Genomic DNA, 12,176 nt, shown 5'->3' with positions numbered 1-12,176 from the left:
TTCGGAATTTGAAATTGGTCGTTAATAGCCCAGGAATAAATAAAACTTCCTCCTTGGCACAAGAACTTATAAACCTATGGTTAACATTTATAACTCAAAAGACCTTTACGTCATCTAGTTCCCATTCTCCTTGATGGAAACGTATCGTTCTCCACCGAAAGAAATTTCTATCCCTAAGCTCTACAACGATTTCTTTATTTCTCGTATTCGTATTGTACATCTGATATATTGCAACCGCCCCCCCCCTCCCCCAAGAAAGTTTGTATTATTCCATTCATTTTTCTAGTAGGAGATGCATTCAAAATCAGCTCCTGCTAAGGTACATTCTGTTTAACAAAAAAATAAGTCCTTAAATCACTATTAAATCATTCGTAATTTTAAGATAGCTCTCTTTTCCACCACAGAGGCAGAAAGCACCTCTGAAACGTCGGTAAACTTCTACCAGACTATACGGCGCAATAACAATCCATAAGACAGCCATCTTCAGATTCATCGCCGTGAAAACCTCAAATTCTATCATTCGTAATTTCTTTTTAGTTGTCCGAATGTGATTTTTCACTGGGGATACTGGGAACGACCCGTTCTTCAAGTGCCTGAGCACTGCGGGTCCCAACGTTTCGTTGGCTTTGATCTATAGACATTCGGTAGGACTCCTTGGATGAGGGATCGGCCGTCGCAAGGCCTCTACCTGTACACAGGACAGCACAACACAGAAAAACGCGGACAAACATCCATGGCTTGAGTGGGATTCAAACCCACGGTCCCAGCGACCAAGCGGCACAAGGCCCACGCCTCAGACCGCGCGGCCACTGCGAACCCCGGTTTTTCACTACTTCTTATAAATTATAATTTTATATTCCAGACGTGTACAAAATAAAGACATCAATATGCATGCTTAATTTAAAGAAAAACGTGGAGTAATAAAAATTATATTTCCGAGACGCGGGATCAGGTCCCACATCAGAACGAAGGTGAAGTCCTGAAGTCTGCATGGTTCAGAGCGGGTATTTGGAAGCTGAGAGGGATGAGGGGGGGCATGGATGGGAAAATATGCCCTTTATGTGGGGCGACAGAAAGCGAGATTCACATACTATTAAAGTGTACGGAAACCGGGAGGTGGAGGGAACAGCTCCTGAGGAACAAGTGGTTCACCGTTGGCGAAGAGTTGGCCTTCAAGAAAATTTTAAGCACTACGAATGACACGGAGGTCAGGGATGTAGGGAAATTTCTGTACAAAGTAAGATGTAAAAGACAGGTCAAAATTAGGAATTTAGAACTGCCACTGGGGTAGAAGGCACGAGAACAATACGGATGAGTTATGTAAATAGTATTAGGGATTAAGGAATAGTTATGTAGAGTAGCGTTAGTGAGTAGTTGTAGTAAGCAGTAGTGCTAATAGTGCTACGTATGTAAGGACCGTGGCCGTGAAAACCTGGTGTTAGGCGGCCACAGATCTCTGTATATAGTCTAAACCAAATATATTATATTATATTATATTATAAACTTTGCTTAAAAATTTTAAATTCAAGCAGTACTCTGTATTTAATAAACACCTGCATAATGAAGCAATCACAAACATTTATTCTTTGTGCCAAAATCTTTGAAAATTACCTTGCCGTAGAAGAGAGTTCAACATTAAAAGAAATCTTCAGAAAAAAAAACAGTGAACCTGCTGTTCGTTTTGCAAAGTTGTTTGATTTTTCTGTGATCCTAAAGCACGTAATTTGGTGAAGGCTACAACGGAAATTACTACTGAGTTTAGTTACGAATTTCGTGAGCGACCAATCAAGGCAAATGAGGTCTGCTGATAAACAGCGGGAGCTATCTCTGTATAGTAAAGCCGCACTGGCAGCTGAAATGTGAATTATGAACGCTATTTACATGTACCGAAAGACAGAGGCCGAAAATGAAGGACCAGAATTAGATTATCGAGTTACTTTGGCGTACAAAGTGAACAGTCCAAAGTATATTGTAAGAAAGTCTCCGTACAGTCAACAAATATGGATCTACACCATTCGTGTCGCGAAGGAAAATATAGCGGGCCGCAAGGACACAATATATCCTACTTTTTTACGAAAACTTAATTTGAAGAAATTTATTTGATGCAATTGCGAGAAATTAATATCCAGCGATACGCTCATAGGCCAAAGTCGGAACTGTAATTTCAAGGATCTATGAATTAATCAAATCAAAGTGAAACCAAAAGAATTGATATTTAAGAAATGTACTGATGGAACAACATTTTTTGATTGAGAGAACGAATAATGTAACACCCAGTGTCACTTTCTGTAAAAAGGTCAACATTATATACCCAAAAACAGGAGCAACGAAGCCAATTATTTTAAATTTGGGTAAAGCCCGGGTTAACCAGATCATTCAATTCAATTCAATTCATTTATTAAAGTTCTTGAGAACAGCCAAAAGGCCAATAACAGCCAAGCACTAACAACAATACAAATCTTACAATACTAAAGCAAACAAACAATGAACTGAATATATATAGTACAATATTAATTTATTGCAAAATAATTAATAAGTAAATGAGCTAAATGTTATGGATAAGTAAATTAAGGCAAAAGTTATTTTTACACGTATGGTCTGAAAGTGACAACAGAGAAAAGTATAAGAAAAACTTTCTGTGACGTAGGGTAATATAAAACTGGATTTTTCGAAAGATGAAAACTAGTTTTTCGGCTCCCCAAAAATCCTAAAATCCTGGTTACGACAGTGATATTCAGTTCTGTAGCATCATAGACAAAACAAATATTCAAATATCGTGATCGTGTTCGATAACGTTGGTTACCATTCCGTAATTATGTCCAGGGTCCAGTCTTCAGACTCCAAGAAGACCGAAATAGTGTCACAGTAGTGAAACACACTGGCCCACAACCATTATTATTATTATTATTATTATTATTTATTAACAAAATTACACACTACGTACTGACGTAATGAACACTGCCCTTGACAACATTACAAATATTAAGCAGAATTTTGCGTTTCCAGGATGGCGTGTATGAAAGTAACTGTCATCTGGGCTGAAGCACACAGTTGTCTTGTAGAAATTTACCGATGTTTCAGAGGTTATTTTTGATTCCATCATTAGGGCAACGGTGATGGAAGCAGCTAGTACTTTTGAAATGTCGGCAAAATTCTACCAAATTACACGGCATCACAACCCATAAGACAGCCATCTTCATAACAATATCAGTGTGGCCATCGTGTGCTAAAAACACAAAGAACCTCAACACGAAGATTCTAGAAGCTATATTAATATCATTATATACCCGGTAGCAGTTATTCCATAAGACAGATGTTCATCTACAGATAATTCAGACATCCGTGACGAAGTAATTTATACGATGCCCTTGACTAAGAATTACTCTCAGATTGAGGAACAAATTACTTTATTTTTTTATTATTTTTTCGATCCTCCGTCCGTTGCTACAGCCTTCAGACAGTTAATTAATTATCACACGTGGTATAGCTCAATTCTAAAAGTTCGTGACGGTGCGTTTTTGAAGTAAACATTTTTCTGGACATTATCCATCTTCCAAGACTAAATAAAATCAATAAAAACCACGACGTTATTGATTTTATTTACTCTTGGACGATGGATAATATCCAGAAAAAAGATTACTTCAACATGTGGTATACCTTATTCGATCAATAATTAATTCCTTGTAGCAAATATTTAAAATCGCTATTCCATTTCAGTGACGCCATTTTTACACAGTACTACATCTAGCACCTGGATGTTCTTTGTTTCCTTCCCCTCTCAGCCCTCCCACCCCCTTTACATCCGAAGGAACCCCAGTACTTGCGATTCGTGAACGACTAAGCCACTAAATCTAGAGAAATAAATATAGTCGCAGACAACTGTATACGTCTATTTCCTTAAATGTTTCCTGGGCGCTGGATAGAAAGGCACGGTCCAATTTATTGGCCAACATGATCGCTCGACTTCAATCGATTTTTTTCTCCTCTGATGACTCACGGAAAGCAATGTCGTTGCATTTGAATCTATCCGTATTATGCCAGGTGCTTTCAAAAGTGTGCGTGCGTTATCAACAGTAGACATCTCAAATTTTACATCACAGCTAATAAAGTAATTTAACCAACTATAAATTAAAATTTGTGTAGCTTAGTCAGTATAGTGACTAGCTACGGGCTGGACGACCGGGGTTCGATCCCCGACGGGGGCAGAGGATTTTTTTCCTCTAGCCTCTGCGTCCAGACCGGCTCTAGGGCCCACCCAGTCTCCTATCCATTGGGTACCGGGGTCCTTTCCCGGGGGTAAAGCCGGCCGGGGCGTGACGCTGACCACTCACCCTCATCTAGTGCCGAGGTCAAGGAAGAGAGGAGCTATACCTCCTCTCACCCCAAACGCCTGTATGGCACGTAGAGGGACAAACCTTTTCTCTTGTTATCTTGTTAAGCAAATATATAGAATGGGGCATAATTTAAAACTGATAATGATTACCTTACAATTAAAATGGTTATGTTGATAATAAACAAAAGTATTTGGATGCCGAAGTACATGATTTACATTTGTACTTATTTGTTTACTTCCCTGCAGATAAATAAATCGCGTTTCCTCTATTTTCGCGTTTTCTGTAATACCTGCGTTCCTAATACATCGCAGGAAACTACGGCGTAAATGGCAATTTATGTGACTCAAGTACAGAATTACGACGTTTTAATAATAATTACTTGTAATACATCAGTTAACAGTAATTCACTTTCCACAGTCATATTAATGTACCACGACTATGGTTGTGTTGGAATTATTTTCTTTGCTGGGTTAGGTTACAACAAAGCAGTCGCTACTAAAATGACTACCTTGACAGCCTGTGTACGGAAACAGCTTCAAGGGTAGACATGTTTTTATACACGCACGCTGTGTAAAGTCAAAGAAATTTGCAGCACTTCTAAGGGGCTGCAAATTAAAATAGAGATGTTTACACGCAAACGTGTATTTTAATTTTGTCTTCATTATTATTAAATAGCATATACTCAAATTTATGAAAGTTAATATTTAATCACCCTCTGTGTCTGATATACAAGATATTGTGTGAACAAATTTGTCCTGTTAAAGTCTGGTACGCAGCTTGAAGCTTCTCAATAGAATAAATATAACTAACTAACTAACTAAATGGCTTACCGAACCCGAAGGTTCATCACCGAATTAACCAAAGCCCTCCACCGGACCCTGTCCTGAGAAAACAAAATCCAGTCGCCTTCAACTCCTATCTCCCAGAGATCCCGCCTGACATTATCCTCCCATCTACGTCTAGGTCTCCCCAGCGGTCTCTTCCTCTCAGGTTTCCCAACCAATACCCGATGCACACCTCTTGTACAATCCATGCGCGCTACATGCCCAACCCATCTCATTCTTCTCGACTTAATCACCCTGACCATACTGAGGGAGGAGTACAGATTTTTAAGCTCATCATTATGCAGTTTTCTCCATGCCCCATCGTCTTCTCTCCTAGGCCCAAATATCCTCCTCAACACCCTGTTCTCAAACACCTGCAATCTGTGTTCCTCCCTCTGAGTGAGAGACCATGTTTCGCACCCATACAAAACAACAGGAATGATTAATGCTTTCCAATAATTACCCTACAAATAAAAAATATGAAGACTGGAATGACAGACGGCAAATATAAATGTAATGTAGTTTAGCATTCCTGAGCAGAGAATACAGGCATCTGATACGACACATCTTTCACAAGCCAATGAATAACATATGCTTTACAATTGAAAACATTAAAAATATGCTGAATATAATTGTTGTTCCCTTTACTTGCTAGCCCTCTTATAGGATTTGAGTTGTCACTATCAGAGACCCAAACAGGCGAATTGGCAGCGTAATTTATCGGGCTCTATCACAAATCATACAAAATGCGGGGCATCAAGAACACAAAGGAATAATAAATACTCACGGGAAAACTGGGCAAAATATGGTGACATCCGCCGTCCACAGTTTACTCAGAACGGTAGAGCAGACCATGATATATAACACGCACTGGCGCCGGACTGCATAAGATAGGACACACAACAACACACGCCTGTGTTCAACCTACCGATGGCAGAAAATTTAAATACTGGCTAAGCACACAAGAACTTTACACTTTAAAAATAATAAAGAACACAAACGCTGAGCACTTAGAACTTCATTCCCACAACTGTCGACAGGAAAACTCCCAGTGTTTTGTTTCAAGTGGTTGTTAATGCACGCTCCGCTAGGTGTCACTAGTTTTGAAAATGGCAACCCCACAGCAGAGGATACGGTGTTTTTTGCAGTTAGCGAAGAAAGAGTCTGTAACAAATGTGAAACGTACTAGCGTACCTGGACAGGGTTCGTCAGTATACTAGCCACGACATGCCAAATAAACCAATGCATCTTCAGTAAAAGACATGCTACTCCGTCCCGAATTCAAGTATCACCGAAACGGAAAAAAAGGAACCTGTGGTATGGATTGTGGGATGCACAGTCTACTAGGAGATATCAAATCTGGGAGAGAGGGAGAGAGATTGATAGCAGAAGACTACGCACAATTCATTCAAGAAACGAGATGGAAACATGCAACAAGAGGGGAGGGAAATTACGTTGCGAAAACTACCCAGGAGCAAACACAGTTAAAAGGAAGACCCAGCACAACTATGGCTCTGTGGATCATCCCCTAGTTACACCCAGGTAAATACAAAACCGTTTCAATATATAGTTTTTCTTAAAATAAAGAAATAAATATAAACAAGCTTGGTTAGCAATCCTGCCTCGAAATTGCAACATCCCGGGTTCAGTTCACTGCTCGTATATTGGCCATCACGACTTAAATTTCTCGTAGTGTCCCCCAGTCTCTCCACGTAAATGTCGGAATTCTAGGTACTTTAAATTAAGCCCCGGATGTTTTTTTTTTCGCCATCATTTTCAATTCCTCATTCGATGAAGCCACTTCCCAGACAGTTTTCTTGCGCCATTATTTAAATTCAAAGACATATTTTAAGCACTATACACTATTTTACATTAGTCATCGCAGACGGAAATACATGGAACATTTTTTATATTGTTATAAATTAATCTGTACATTTGCTAATTTCCCATTAAATTCGTCCCTCGGTTTTACCCAAAGACTTCTCAAGGGTATCATTTTATCTTCGTCTATGCCAATCATAGAAACAGAATGTAAAAATTACTAAAAGTACTTACTCAGTTGGAAGGCTGGGCCTGTACTTTTGAAACTTGGTAACTCACCCTCAGTTGAATCGTCGATAGAGCAACTCCTAAATCACTTCCAAGTTGAAGGCGATTATGGGATTTCGATTTATTGTTGCCAATGCTACCTCTTATACCACACAATGCGATTTTGGTTCAATGTCGCGTGGTGGATAAGCCTCTGTATGAATGTCACAGCGTAATGTTCACGCAGGAACCAATTTCTGTACTTCCGCTTGAAAGCATTTCCTGTGTCCTGTTACGCCTGCTGCTTCGTCTATGCCAGTGCTTCCCAAACCTGGGTAAAAGTAAAGTAAAGTAAAGTTTGTCCCACTATACGCCATGTAGGCGCTTGGGGTGAGAGGAGGTATAGCTCCTCTCTTTCTTGACCTCGGCACTAGATGGGGGTGAGTGGTCAGCATCACGCCCCGGCCGACTTTACCCCCGGGAAAGGACCCCGGTACCCATTGTAGAGGAGGCTGGGTGGGCCCCAGAGCCGGTCTGGACGCAGAGGCTAGAGGAAAAATACTCTGCCCCCGTCGGGGATCGAACCCCGGTCGTCCAGCCCGTAGCTAGTCACTACACTGACTGAGCTATCCCGGCTCATCCCAAACCTGGGTAAATTATCCAAAAAGGGGAGGTTTTTCTTTGGGTAACGACACACCTCGGAATACACATTAAAATTTACCATAAAATTGTTGAAGTACTCTGAAGAAAGCGATCAGTCATTGCGCATTCTAAGACTGCCTAATCTTAAGACATCTCGAATTTTTAATTACTGCTAACTGATATACTTTTCATGGATGTTGCAAAGTAAGTATGTAGACAATTTCATCAGTTGGTATTTCAGGTTTGGAGCATCCTCATAAATTATTTTTGAGTACCAATTTAAATGCTTTGCTCATCACTTCGGTTCACACCACCTAGTTTGGACACTACTGGTCTGCTTCATCTAGAATATGAGCAGGCCTACTGTCCTCATTTTTCTTCCGTTGTACGGCTAATGTCATCTCATAATTGCAACGTTTCTCTCATGCATCTTATCCCAGAACACAGCAGGAAAAGAATTAAACATAATTTTCTCTGAGATGAGCCAGGTATCGAGTCTAAGATCAAGTCCATAACTGAGGACCGAAGTCATGACAATGTGTTGGAAGGTTTGGGCTGTCGCACACCACGCGAGATGGTGATAGGTAAGCCTGAAACAAAGACATGATGATTAATACCAGGGGAGAACCAAAGAAGTTCAATACCGCAATTCATTGTCAACTACGAGAGCTGAAGTTCCTGTGTCGTTTAAAATACCAAGATCTTAAAGGGAAGTGGAGTTAGTTTAACAATCGCCATTCATAAAGTAAGCTCCTGATCATTAATTAAACACAAAAGTAACAAATTTAGATCAACTTTGGTGATGACCTGATAGCTAGAATACTAGATTCGAAGTCCGTTAGTTTATCTGCCCTAAGCAAATTCAAATCTCTTGTTGTGCAAGCCACAAATTGCGTATACAAAAGGCAAACAACGTTGCTGGGAACATTCGATACAAATGGGAAACTGCATATCTTTGAAATCTGTGGCTAACAAATAACTGCTAAATTTTTAAAAGTTTCGGCGATTACCAGTGCTGATGTGTTATTAGTTCTGTCTTTACGCAGCGCACAAATTTTTCTTCCGAGTTTTCAGAAATATCTTAAGATGGGCTAATAATCCCGAAATATGTAAACATGTTTTGAACATAACACGCTAGGAAAAATACTCGTGTGTTGTGTAAAGGTGGAACTAGTAAAAAACATAAATTTTAATTCACAACAAGACGCTCCTTTATAATCTGAAGCATCGGTTTGTTCGCATGATCCCCTACAATGACATTTGCCCCAGACGTTTTAATGCGCCAGTAACCGACTTCATCGTTAAATATTTTTCCCCACACTTTCCATTCAACGGTACATAACCTCACATTCTTAATGTATTTCTTCGCTTAACCAGCAAAGATGGGTGTTCCTCTGAAATGTTTGTATCTAACTACTAGTCCACAATACATCACAACATCGAAGAGCAACATCGTCAAACCATCCTCTCTGACACATGGGGTTATGACCCCTGATGTCTAAACCGCCTTCAGTGAGTAGTAACACATCCTTGAGGTCTGAGCTCCTCCGGGCCTGGCCATCGAGCCTAGACTCAATCCGATCGATGCAACGGGCGAGCCAGGGCCCTGTAGCACAGATAACGTTCGATTTCAGACCTGGTTCAAATGTTTTGTACATGATTTCTGGCTTTCTCGGGATTTTCTTTTTGCAAGAAGAAACGTTATTCGTAGTTGAGCCCTTTATATGACAGTAACCTAGCCAGACAATTAATAACTAGCGCATTGCAAATTTTTAGAGCGAGTTAAGATGGGACTTGACGGAAAGTTTTTTTTAAAAAGCCAGTTGGCGCTTCAAACTCCAAATTAACCTCAGATGTTCTTAGAGCAACGTTAAACAATTCATTCAAAGACATTTTACAATTGTCCATTAATGAAACATATATTTATGACATGACAGTTAGGGCAAATTGAAAATATACCGGGCTTCATTCGTGTTGTAATAAAAGGAATTGGCCATAATTTGGTCAATATCATGATAACACAGTCCCTTTCTGTAATAACAATAATAACATAACCCTGCATATTAATGGTCATTTTACCATTTCAAATTCCCCGAAAGTGAGATCACATCCAGTTCGAAATACACTTTGTATCGTCTAAAACAGTTCACAGGGGTCACTTATCATCTTTTTGTTTTCCTATGTTTAGTTCTCTGGGGGGGGGGGGTCGTTATATTTTGCCTTGTCCTCTCTGGTGTTGGTATATAGTAGATTCCGGTTAATTGGGACACATCGGGACTAGAAAACTTTGGCCCTATTAAGCGTCTGCCCCAATTATGCGAAGTTCCACGTAAAGAGTTAAAAAGGCTTGTTCTTTAAGATTTGTCCCAAATAAACGGTTGTCCCGATTAACTGATGGCCCAATTAACCGGAATCTACTGTATATTACTACACATCACTGTATATTAGAATATTATCTGTTGTTATTTTATTAGGTTTATATCCGGAATACGTATGTACTTTTCACGTATGTGGGTCTTCTGAATTGTAGTGTCCTGTAGTCTGATAGAGGTTTGCCAATATTTCATAGGTCCTTGTTATCCTCTCATTGCTCGATGTTGGAGTCAGCAAGGATTTCTGAACGTGGATAACTTCTACCTGACTGCACGGCGCTACAACCACGAAGACAGCCATCTTCAGACTCGCCGCATGTGAACTTCAAATCCTACTTGCATTCATGTATTTCATGAGCCCGTGAGTCTTGAGCTGTGACGGTTACGGAACTGCGAGTGTTGTTGACGAAAGCACAAATGTACCCTTGTCTTGACTTCGCTGTCTGACCGGAAGTGATGTTCTCTCTGATGTTCTTAATTTCCGGGTACACGTGGAAGTAGGATAGAAACAAATCTAGGCTGTGTGGAGGCTACTGTAGAAAGATTAAAGATGTTTGTAGTCGTTCGTGCGCTTGTGTGAGGTCTCGCGTTGTCCTGCCGGCTGTGTGTCATGAGGAAGTCTTCGGATAGTTGGTTTCAATTTTCACAGCGTTCCAACATAGCGCTCGGAGTTATTGATGGCGTCATCATGGCATAGAAACGGAATTTACTGCACCATTGGTCCTCGTACATTTCACTGCTGTAGAACACTTTTCATGGAACATTTGAAAAGAAGTTTGTTTTTGAGCAATTATTTTTAATTCACAATTCGAACTGCATATTTTATGAAACAATTTATGTTGTGCTTGCATGATGTGACGATTGGATCTCCTTGCTAGCCACAAGAGAGTTGAAGTCTGGTACAGTTTTGAAAAACTGCATCTTCGTCTCGTGTTCTGCATTAAATCTATTTGGGAATTCGTTCTTGATGTCTTAAGAAGGCTGTTTCGCGCAAATGTGTAAATTTTAACGGCAGTAACTTCTTCACAGAAAATGGGCAGAATCTTATCTTTCATACCAGCCCAAAGGTAAATTATATTTACGAGTCTACGTGTATTTTTCAAGCCCGTGTTTTTAATAATAATTGCTCTGTCAGAGGAAATTTAAACGATATTTGTAACAGCTTTTTGCTTTTAACCACAGATAAGAGTACTTTTCGCTGTAACTTTTAGCCTCGGAAATATTCCATTGTGTCTAAAAGAACATTAACTTCACCAAAAAATTGTTCAGTGTTGCTAAAGTATATGTAATTTTTTCAACGCATGTCCTCCAAAACTTTCGTTTTGTGTAAGAAAGACTTTTCTTTAATATGTTGAAACAATTGTGAAATCTGTACCTTAAGGTGTTAAATTTAGTTAATTATCTTCGTAAAAATGTCTGAGAGGTACTTTAACCTCTGGACTCACAGAGATATGATGAAAGGTAGAAGGGATGGTCAACACTGGATGACGAAATTTCCGAGGGCATAGTGTGAATACAAGAAACGAGGTACTGCCTCGTGATAACCATCAAACTTGCGTAACTGCTACGCATTTCGTCACACAACGCAGTGAACATTCTCGATCCAGTGGTCTTGATGTTATAAAACGTACCATCTCCAGTCTTTCTCACATCAAATTTTTACGACGATGCACTGGACACTAGTTCATTCTGGTGCAATGGTGTTATTTTATTATTTTATTTAGTGTTCTGTCTGACGACAGGTCCATATGAACAGGATCCTTCCATCCTTTTCTCGGACTGGGACCTGTTCATATACGTTCTTGGCAGATGATCCAGAAGTGGTGTGCCATTGCCTTCTTCTGTGTGTGAATGGAGTAATTGTTGGGATGCCACGGAGAAACCGAGGAAGCCCCCGGAGGAAAACTCCGTGTTGCCTAGACCACGGCCTTGCCCAACACAAGTTATAAATTCGGGCACCGCCGGGAATCGAACCC

General features: G+C 40.0%; 1 protein-coding gene across 2 annotated transcripts in view; it reads right to left on the bottom strand.

Annotated features, from left to right (window-relative positions):
• Positions 1-6,335, bottom strand: part of LOC110835981 (folliculin-interacting protein 2) — a 490,121-nt gene extending 483,786 nt beyond the window's left edge. For both annotated transcript variants that reach the window (XM_087346352.1, XM_087346354.1), the window contains exon 1: positions 5,946-6,335. The gene's annotated coding sequence lies outside the window, so the exon portion shown is untranslated. The remainder of the gene's footprint in view (positions 1-5,945) is intronic.
• Between the last annotated feature and the right edge of the window lie 5,841 nt (positions 6,336-12,176).

This window comes from Zootermopsis nevadensis, unplaced genomic scaffold (genome assembly GCF_977971745.1).
Source record: "Zootermopsis nevadensis isolate Lab colony 2312 unplaced genomic scaffold, Znev_1.0 Znev_ptg000010l, whole genome shotgun sequence".
NCBI lineage: Eukaryota > Metazoa > Arthropoda > Insecta > Blattodea > Termopsidae > Zootermopsis > Zootermopsis nevadensis.
This window is presented reverse-complemented; position numbering and strand designations above follow the sequence as displayed.